This window comes from Arachis hypogaea, chromosome 16, assembly GCF_003086295.3.
Source record: "Arachis hypogaea cultivar Tifrunner chromosome 16, arahy.Tifrunner.gnm2.J5K5, whole genome shotgun sequence".
Classification (NCBI taxonomy): Eukaryota; Viridiplantae; Streptophyta; class Magnoliopsida; order Fabales; family Fabaceae; genus Arachis; species Arachis hypogaea.
In genome coordinates, this window is record NC_092051.1 from 37,513,327 (window position 1) to 37,524,229 (window position 10,903).

The window sequence follows — 10,903 nt, forward strand, 5'->3', positions numbered from 1 at the left end:
GCTATTTTTAATGCTGTTTTTCATTCTATTTTTGATTTTTCAGTAGTTTTTGTGACTTCACATGATCATCAACCTAAAGAAAACATAAAATAGCAATGAAAAATAAATAGATATAATTAAATAACATTAGGTTGCCTCCCAACAAGTGCTTCTTTAATGTCAATAGCTTGACAGTGAGCTCTCATGGAGCCTCACAGATGTTCAGAGCATTGTTGGGACCTCCCAACACCAAACTTAGAGTTTGAATATGGGGTTTCAACACCAAACTTAGAGTTTAGTTGTGGCCTCCCAACACCAAACTTAGAGTTTGACTGTGGGGGCTTTGGTTGACTCTGCAGTGAGAGAAGCTTTTCATGCTTCCTCTCCATGGTTACAGAAGGAGAACCTTGAGTCTTAAATACAAGGTAGTCCTCATTCAGTTGAAGGACCAACTCTCTTCTGTCCACATCAATCACAGCTTTTGCTGTGGCTAGAAAGGGTCTTCCAAGGATGATGGATTCATCCTCATCCTTTCCAGTGTCTAGGATTATGAAATCAGTAGTGATGTAAAGGCCTTCAACCTTTACTAACAAGTCCTCTACTAATCCATAAGCGTGTTTTATTGATTTGTCTGCCATCTCTAGTGAGATTCTTGAAGCTTGTACCTCATAAATTCTTGCAGCTTGTACCTCATAGATTCCCAGTTTCTCTATTACAGAGAGTGGCATGAGGTTTATCCCTAACCCAAGGTCACACAGAGCCTTTGAAGAACTGAAGATTGATGGTTTAGAGGTTATAGCAAACTCTCGTTGTAAGTATAGTTACTAAACCAAGCAATCAACCTTTCTTACAAACGTTTTGGGTGTCACAAGTAACAAACCCCTTAGAAATTGTTAACCGAGTATTCAAACCTCGGGTCGTCTTCTCAAGGAACTGCGAGGAAGTATGTTCTTATTATTGGTTATAAAGGTTGTAATCGGGGTTTAGAAGGTGAGAAGCAAGTAATTTAAATGATGAGTGAATTAAATGACAATTAAAAATAAATAATAACTGTAAAACAACTTTTGGCAAGATAAGGGAAATTAGAAGTCCAACTTAGCTATCCCTCTCAACAATAATGAAAGTTGTATCTTAATTCCACTTGGTCAACCTGTACCAGGGCAAGGAAAGTCAAGGGACTAATTGAATTGACCTTTGAATCCTATTTATTTCCTAAGAAAAGGTTGGAATTACTTAGGTTCAGCTCAATTAGCAAGATAACGATTATCAATTATGTTGAGTTTAATAACTGTTGAGTTACTAAATTCTTAACCAGAACCAAAAGGAGAAAAAGTAAAATTGCTGGAATAATAAAAATATCCTTAGATGGGAAGCAATGGTAACTTAAATCAAAGGGAACAATCATAAACTGAAAATACCTCAATTATCATTAATTCAATTAACTGTCTGTAACATGGAATAATTCATGAATCAAATTATAATAATCAATTCAAATGTTGGAATAAATAAATGTAGAACTAAAATAAAAGAACATTAAAACCTGGATCCAGAGTTACTCCCAAAACAAGAAGAAGTCCTAAATCCTAAAAGAGAGAGAGAATCTCTCTCTAAACTAAATCTAAATCATGAAAACTAGAAATTGGCGAGCTCTCCTTGAATGGATGCATTCCCACACTTTATAACCTCTGGTCTATGCTGTCTGTACTTGGATCTGGGCCAAAAAGGGCTTCAGAATTCGCTGGGGGCGTATTCTGTAAATTCTGATACGTGGTCTCTGTCACGCGTCCGCATGGGTCACGCGGTCGTGTCATTTGGAGCCTTTCCTTGCCACGCGGTCGTGTCAGTCATGCGACCGCGTCATATGCGTTCTGCTTAAGGCACGCGGTCGCGTCAGTCATGCGGCTGCGTCGCTACTGATTCGTGCTTGGCACGCGATCGCGTCATCCATGCGATCGCGTGAATATCAGTTTCCTTCAAAGCTCCGTTTTGCTTTCTCCTTCCATTTTTGTATGTTTCCTTTTCCATCCTTCAAGTCATTCTGCCTTAGAAAATCTGAAACTACTCAACACACTAATCACGGCTTTGAATGGAAATAAAGGTAATTAAAATAATTAATTTTTAAAGCTTGGGAAACATGTTTTTCACAATATGACATAATAAGGAAGGGAAAGTAAAACCATGCAATTAATGTGAATAAGTAGGTGAAGAGTTGAATAAATTACTCTAATTAAGCACAAAAGAACTCATGAAATATGGGTTTATCAGCCTTCTCAGAGGTCATGGTGCCTATGGTACAAGGTATGAAGAACTTTTCGGGATTCGGTTTCTTCTGAGGCAATGTCTGCCTTATCAATGCGCTTAGTTCATTGGTGAACAAGGGGGGTTCATCCTCCCAATTATCATTACCAAATAAACTGGAATTCAACTTCATGATGGCTCCTAGATATTTAGCAACCTGCTCTTCAATGATGTTTTCATCCTCTTCAGAGGAAGAATAGTCATTAGAGCCCATGAATTGTAAAAGGAGGTTCAATGGAATCTCTATGGTCTCTAGATGAGCCTCAGATTCCTTTGGTTCCTCAAAGGAAAACTCCTTATTAGTCAGTGAACGTCCCAGGAGGTCTTCCTCACTAGGATTCACGTCCTTCTCCTCCTCTCTGGGTTCGGCCACACCAAGTAAGGTTATGGCCTTGCACTCTCTTTTTGGATTCTCTTCTGTATTGCTTGGGAGAGTACTAGGAGGAGTTTCAGTGACTCTTTTACTCGGCTGGCCCACTTGTGCCTCCAAATTTCTAATGGAGGACCTTGTTTCATTCATGAAGCTTAGAGTGGCCTTAGATAGATCAGAGACTATATTTGCTAAGCTAGATGGATTCTGCTCAGAATTCTCTGTCTGTTGCTGAGAGGATGATGGAAAAGGGTTGCTATTGCTAAACCTGTTTCTTCCACCATTATTAAAGCCTTGTTGAGGCTTTTGTTGATCCTTCCATGAGAAATTTGGATGATTTCTCCATGAGGGATTATAGGTGTTTCCATAGGGTTCTCCCATGTAATTCACCTCTGCTATTGCAGGGTTCTCAGGATCATAAGCTTCTTCTTCAGAAGATGCTTCTTTAGTACTGTTGGATGTATCTTGCAATCCATTCAGACTCTGAGAAATCATATTGACTTGCTGAGTCAATATTTTATTCTGAGCCAATATGGTATTCAGAGTATCAATTTGAAGAACTCCCTTCCTCTGAGGCATCCCATTACTCACAGGATTCCTTTCAAAAGTATACATGAACTGGTTATTTGCAACCATGTCAATTACTTCCTGAGCTTCTGCAGGCATTTTCTTTAGGTGAATGGATCCACCTGCAGAATGGTCCAATGACATCTTTAATAATTCAGACAGACCATCATAGAATATATCCAGGATGGTCCATTCTGAAAGCATGTCAGAAGGACACTTTTTGGTCAGTTGCTTGTATCTCTCCCAAGCTTCATAGAGGGATTCACCTTCTTTCTGTTTGAAGGTTTGAACATCCACTCTAAGCTTGCTAAGCTTTTGAGGAGGAAAGAACTTGGCTAAGAAAGCCGTGACCAGCTTATCCCAAGAGTTCAGGCTATCTTTAGGTTGAGAGTCCAACCATATTCTAGCTCTGTCTTTTACAACAAATGGGAAAAGCATAAGCTTGTAGACCTCGGGATCAACCCCATTGGTCTTAACAGTATCACAGATTTGCAAGAATTCAGTTAAGAACTGAAAAGGATCTTCTGATGGAAGTCCATGAAACTTGCAATTCTGTTGCATCAGAGAAACTAATTGAGGCTTTAGCTCAAAATTGTTTGCTCCAATGGCAGGGATTGAGATGCTTCTTCCATGTAAGTTGGAATTCGGTGCAGTAAAGTCACCAAGCATCTTCCTTGCATCTCCACCATTGTTATTATTTTCGGCCATGTCTCATTCTTTTTCGAAAATTTCTGTCAGGTTCTCTCCAGAGAGTTGTGCTTTAGCTTCCCTTAGCTTCCTCTTCAGAGTCCTTTCAGGTTCAGGATCAGCTTCAACAAGAATGTTCTTATCCTTGTTCCTACTCATATGAAAAAGAAGAGAACAGAAAAGAAAATATGGAATCCTCTATGTCATAGTATAGAGATTTCTTATGTGAGTATAAAAGGAGAAGAATAGAAGGAGGAGAAGAGAAAAACACGAACACAGAGAAGAAGATGGGGTTCGAATTATGAGTAGAAGAGAAGTGTTAGTAGATAAATAAATAAATAGAATGAGATGAGAGAGGGGGGAGAAAATTCGAATTTAATTTAAAAAATAAAAGAAAAATATTTTTGTTTTTATTTTAAAATGCAGTTAGAGTTTGAAAATTAAGAAAATGAGTAAAATTAAAATTAAAAATTAAAACAATTAGTTAGTTAGAAAAAATTTTGAAAAAGTGGATAGGAGTTTTCAAAAATTAGAGAGAGAAAATTAGTTAGGTGGTTTTGAAAAAGATATGATTGAAATAGAAAACTTTAAAAAAAAACAAAAAAATTCCAGTAGTTAATTGAAAAAGATTTGAAAATCAAATTTGAAAGGGTGAGAAGTTAGAAAAGATTTTGAAATTGATTTTGAAAAAGATATGATTGAAATTGAAAAAGATATGATTGAAAATCATTTTGAAAAAGATTTGAATTGGAAATTAAAAAGATTTGATCTTTGAAAATTGAAATTGATTACTTGACTAACAAGAAACAAAAAGATATGATTTTAAAATTTAAAGATTGAACCTTTCTTACTAGGCAAGTAACAAACTTAAAATTTTTTTGAATCAATCACATTAATTGTTAGTAAAGATTTTGAAAAATATGGAATAAAATAAGAAAAAAAATTTTGAAAATCAATTTGAATTTTCGAAAATATGAAAGAAAAATGAAATAGATTTGATTTTTAAAAAAGATTTGAAAAAGATAGAAATTTTAAATTGAAAATTTGATTTGACTCATAAGAAACAACTAGATTTTAAAAATTTTTGAAAAAGTCAACTCAAATATTTGAATTTTATGAGAAGAAAAAGGGAAAGTGGTGCACGAAATTGTGATCTCCAGGCTCGAACAAATCCTGGTAATGGCTCCAAAGCTTGGTGCTCTGATCTTAATTCATAATTGTCACAACTTCGATACAACTAACCAGCAAGTGCACTGGGTCGTCCAAGTAATACCTTACGTGAGTAAGGGTCGAATCCCACGGAGATTGTTGGTATGAAGCAAGCTATGGTCACCTTGTAAATCTCAGTCAGGCAGATATGAAGTGATAAGGGTGTTTTCGAATAATAAATAAAAGAAGGGATAGAAATACTTATGTAATTCATTGATAGGAATTTCAGATAAGCGAATGGAGATGCTTTTCGTTCCTCTGAACCTCTGCTTTCCTGCCATCTTCATCCAATCAGTCTCACTCCTTTCCATGGCTGGCTTTATGTGATACATCACCACTGTCAATGGCTACTTTCGGTCATCTCTCGGGAAAATGATCCAATGCCCTGTCACGGCACGGCTAATCGTCTGGAGGCATCACCCTTGTCAATGGCTTCATCTTATCCTCTCAGTGAATAATATGCTCACGCACCCTGTCACGGCACGGCTATTCATCTGTCGGTTCTCGATCATGCTGGAATAGGATTTACTATCCTTTTGCGTCTGTCACTAACGCCCTGCAATCGCGAGTTAGGAGCTCGTCACAATCATTCAATCATTGAATCCTACTCGGAATACCACAGACAAGGTTTAGATCTTCCGGATTCTCTTGAATGCCGCCATCATTCTAGCTTACGCCACGAAGATTCTGGTTAGGAGATCTAAGAGATATTCATTCTAGCTTAATTCATGTAGAACGGAAGTGTTTGTCAGGCACGCGTTCATAAGGGAGAAGGATGATGAGCATCACACATAATCATCACCTTCATCACGTTCTTGGGTGCGAATGGATATCTTAGAAGCGAAATAAGAAGAATTGAATAGAAAACAGTAGTACTTTGCATTAGTCTTTGAGGAACAGCAGAGCTCCACACCTTAATCTATGGAGTGTAGAAACTCTACCGTTAAAAATACATAAGTGAAGGTCCAGGCATGGCCGAGATGGCCAGCCCCCTAAAACGTGATCAAAGGATCATAAGGTAATCCCAAGATGTCAAATACAATAGTAAGAGGTCCTATTTATAATAAACTAGCTACTAGGGTTTACATGAGTAAGTATTTGATGTATAAAACCACTTCCGGGGCCCACTTGGTGTGTGTTTGGGCTGAGCTTAAGTGTTGCACGTGCAGAGGCCATTTGTGGAGTTGAACGCCAGTTTCTGTGCCAGTTTGGGCGTTCAACTCTGGTTTTGGATCCTTTTCTGGCACTGGACGCCAGATTTGGGTAGAAAGCTGGCGTTGAACGCCAGTTTACGTCGTCAATTCTTGGCCAAAGTATAAACTATTATATATTTCTGGAAAGCCCTGGATGTCTACTTTCCAACGCAATTGGAAGCGCGCCATTTCGAGTTCTGTAGCTCCAGAAAATCCACTTTGAGTGCAGGGAGGTCAGAATCCAACAGCATCAGCAGTCCTTTTTCAACTTCTGAATCTGATTTCTGCTCAAGTCCCTCAATTTCAGCCAGAAAATACCTGAAATCACAGAAAAACACACAAACTCATAGTAAAGTCCAGAAATGTGAATTTAACACAAAATCTATTAAAAACATCCCTAAAAGTAACTAGATCCTACTAAAAATATACTAAAAACAATGCCAAAAAGCGTATAAATTATCCGCTCATCACAACACCAAACTTAAATTGTTGCTTGTCCCCAAGCAACTGAAAATCAAAATAGGATAAAAAGAATAGAATATACTATAAATTCCAAACTATCAATGAAACATAGCTCCAATCAAATGAGCGGGACTTATAGCTTTTTGCCTCTTGAATAGTTTTGGCATCTCACTTTATCCATTGAGGTTCAGAATGATTGGCATCTATAGGAACTTCAGATTTCGAATAGTGTTATTGACTTTCTTAGTTCAGTATGATGATTCTTGAATACAGCTTCTTTATGAGTCTTGGCCGTGGCCCTAAGCACTTTGTTTTCCAGTATTACCACCGGATACATAAATGCCATAGACACATAATTGGGTGAACCTTTTCAGATTGTGACTCAGCTTTGTTAAAGTCCCCAATTAGAGGTGTCCAGGGTTCTTAAGCACACTCTTTTTTTTTTGCTTTGGACCTTGAGTTTAACCGCTCAGTCTCAAGTTTTCACTTGACACCTTCACGCCACAAGCACATGGTTAGGGACAGCTTGGTTTAGCCGCTTAGGCCAGGATTTTATTCCTTTAGGCCCTCCTATCCACTGATGCTCAAAGCCTTGGAATCCTTTTTATTTGTCCTTGCCTTTTGGTTTTAAGGGTTATTGGCTTTTTGCTCTTGCCTCTTGGTTTTAAGAGCTTTTGGCTTTTTCTGCTTGCTTTTTCTTTTTCTTTCTATTTTTTTTTCGTCTAAATTTTTTTTTCTGCAAGCTTTGTTCTTTGCTGCTTTTTCTTGCTTCAAGAATCATTTTTATGATTTTTCAGATTATCAAATAACATGTCTCCTAGTCATCATTCTTTCAAGAGCCAACATATTTAACATTCTTAAACAACAACTTCAAAAGACATATGCACTGTTCAAGCATACATTCAGAAAACAAGAAGCATTGTCACCACATCAATATAATTAAACTAAGTTCAAGGATAAATTCAAAACTCATGTACTTCTTGTTCTTTTGATTTAAAACATTTTTTTTTAAGAGAGGTGATGGATTCATAGGACATTTATAACTTTAAGACATAGTTACTACTACTAATGATCATGTAATGAAGACACAAACATAGATAAGCACATAACATAGAAAATGAAAAAACAGAGAAAGTAAGAACAAGGAATGAGTCCACCTTAGTGATGCCCTTGAGCTCTTCTATGTCTCTTCCTTGTCTTTGCTGCTCCTCCTTCATTGCTTTTAGATCTTCTCTGATTTCATGAAGGATGATGGAGTGCTCTTGATGTTCCACCCTTAGTTGCTTCCAATAATTGTGTGGAAGAAAATGTATCCCCTGAGGTATCTCAGGGATCTCTTGATTTGCAGTCAAATGTTCTACCACTGAGCTATAGATCCTTTACATAATTGTTTTACCACACCAAACTTAGAATGTTGCTTGCCCTCGAGCAAAAGAAGAAGGAATAGATGAAGAAGAAGATGTGGAAATAAAAACTAGGATTATGAGGAGGTAAAGTGGGGATCCTGTGGGGTCCACAGATCCTGAGATGATCCTGTGGTGTCCACAGATCCTGAGGTGTCAAGGATTTATATCCCTGCACCCATTAGGCATGTAAAATGCCTTTGCACACAACTCTGGGCGTTCAGCGCCAGGTTGGTGGCCATTTTGGGCGTTCAACGCCCATTTGTCTGCCATTTCTGGCGTTGAACGCCAGAACCATATCTGTTCTGGCGTTCAGCGCCCATAAGATGCCTATTTTGGGCGTTCAGCGCCAGAACCATGCTCTGTTCTGGCGCTGAACGCCAGACAGATGCTCCTCCAGGGTGTGATTTTTCTTCTGCTGTTTTTGATTCCGTTTTCAATTTTTATATTTATTTTGTGACTCCACATGATCATGAACCTAAGAAAACATGAAAAACAAGAATGATAGGGTTAGATAAATAAACATTGGGTTGCCTCCCAACAAGCGCTTCTTTAATGTCAATAGCTTGACAGTGGGCTCTCATGGAGCCTCACAGATGTTCAGAGCATTGTTGAGACTCTCTAACACCAAACTTAGAGTTTGGATATGGGAGTTCAACACCAAACTTAGAGTTTGGTTGTGTCCTCCCAACACCAAACTTAGAGTTTGACTGTGGGGGCTCTGGTTGACTCTGCTTGGAGAGAAGCTTTTTCTGCTTCCTCTCCATGGTTGCAGAGGGAGATCCTTGAGTTTTAAACACAAGGGAGTTCTCATTCCATTGAAGGAATATTTCACCTCTGTCAACATCAATCACAGCTCTTGCTGTGGCCAGGAAAGGTCTTCCTAGGATGATGGATTCATCCTCTTCCTTTCCAGTATCCAGGACTATGAAATCAGCAGGGATGTAAAGGCCTTCAACCTTTACTAACACGTCCTCTACTTGTCCATAAGCCTGTTTTCTTGAGCTGTCTGCCATCTCTAATGAGATTTTAGCAGCTTGCACCCCATAGATTCCCAGTTTCTCTATTACAGAGAGGGGCATGAGGTTTATTCCTGAACCAAGGTCACACAGAGCCTTAAAGACCATGGTGCCTATGGTGCAGGGTATTATGAACTTTCCAGGATCCTGTCTCTTCTGAGGCAATGTCAGTTGATCCAGATCACTTAGTTCATTGATGAATAAGGGAGGTTCAACTCCCCAAGCATCAATGCCAAACAATTTGGCTTTCAGCTTCATGATTGCACCAAGAAACTTGGCAGTTTGCCCTTCAGTGACATCCTCATTCTCTTCAGAAGAGGAATACTCATCAGAGCTCATGAAGGGCATAAGGAGGTTCAATGGAAGCTCTATGGTCTCTAGATGAGCCTCAGAGTCCTTTGGTTCCTCAGAGGGAAGCTCCTTATTGATCACTGGACGTCCCAGGAGGTCTTCCTCCTTGGGATTCACGTCCTCTCCTCTCCTCACAGGTTCGGCCATGGCGCTTATGTCAATGGCCTTGCACTCTCCTTTTGGGTTCTCTTCTGTATTGCTTGGGAGAGTACTAGGAGGGATTTCAGTGATCCTTTTACTCAGCTGGGCCACTTGTGCTTCCAAATTTCTAATGGAAGACCTTGTTTCATTCATGAAACTTACAGTGGCCTTAGATAGATCAGAGACTAGATTTTCTAAATTAGAAGCATTTTGTTCAGAGTTCTCTGTCTGTTGCTGAGTTGATGATGGAAAAGGTTTGCCATTGCTAAACCTGTTTCTTCCACCATTATTAAAGCCTTGTTGGGGCTTTTGATCCTTCCATGAGAAATTTGGATGATTTCTCCATGATGAGTTATAGGTGTTTCCATAAGGTTCACCTAAGTAATTTACCTCTGCTATTGCAGGGTTCTCAGGATCATAGGCTTTTTCTTCAGAAGATGCCTCTTGAGTACTGTTGGATGCAGCTTGCATTCCATTCAGACTCTGAGAGATTATATTGACTTGCTGAGTCAATATTTTATTCTGAGCCAATATGGCATTCAGAGTATCAACTTCAAGAACTCCCTTCTTCATAGGCGTCCCATTACTCACAGGATTCCTTTCAGAAGTGTACATGAACTGGTTATTAGCAACCATGTCAATGAGTTCTTGAGCTTCTGCAGGCGTTTTCTTTAGGTGAATGGATCCACCTGCAGAGGTGTCCAATGACATCTTAGATAACTCAGACAGACCATCATAGAATATATCCAGGATGGTCCATTCTGAAAGCATGTCAGAAGGACACTTTTTGGTCAACTGTTTGTATCTTTCCCAAGCTTCATAGAGAGATTCACCTTCTTTCTGTCTGAAGGTTTGAACATCAGCTCTAAGCTTGCTCAGCTTTTGAGGAGGAAAGTACTTGGCTAAGAAAGCCGTGACCAGCTTATCCCAAGAGTTCAGGCTGTCTTTGGGTTGAGAATCCAACCATAATCTAGCTCTGTCTCTTACAGCAAAAGGGAAAAGCATGAGCCTGTAGACTTCAGGATTTACTCCATTAGTCTTAACAGTATCACATATCTGCAAGAATTCAGTTAAGAACTGAAAAGGATCTTCAGATGGAAGTCCATGAAACTTGCAGTTCTGCTGCATCAGAGAAACTAATTGAGGTTTCAGCTCAAAGTTGTTTGCTCCAATGGCAGGAATGGAGATGCTTCTTCCATGTAAATTGGAATTAGGTGCAGTAAA

The 10,903-nt window shown here is 38.9% G+C and overlaps 2 non-coding genes across 2 annotated transcripts; both read left to right on the forward strand.

Annotated features, from left to right (window-relative positions):
- The first annotated feature begins 3,412 nt into the window (after positions 1-3,412).
- Positions 3,413-3,520, forward strand: LOC112760568 (small nucleolar RNA R71). Its single transcript, XR_003181001.1, has one exon. It is a non-coding gene; the product is annotated as a small nucleolar RNA R71 (small nucleolar RNA).
- Positions 3,521-10,444: 6,924 nt separating this feature from the next.
- Positions 10,445-10,552, forward strand: LOC112761884 (small nucleolar RNA R71). Its single transcript, XR_003182256.1, has one exon. It is a non-coding gene; the product is annotated as a small nucleolar RNA R71 (small nucleolar RNA).
- Positions 10,553-10,903: the final 351 nt, after the last annotated feature.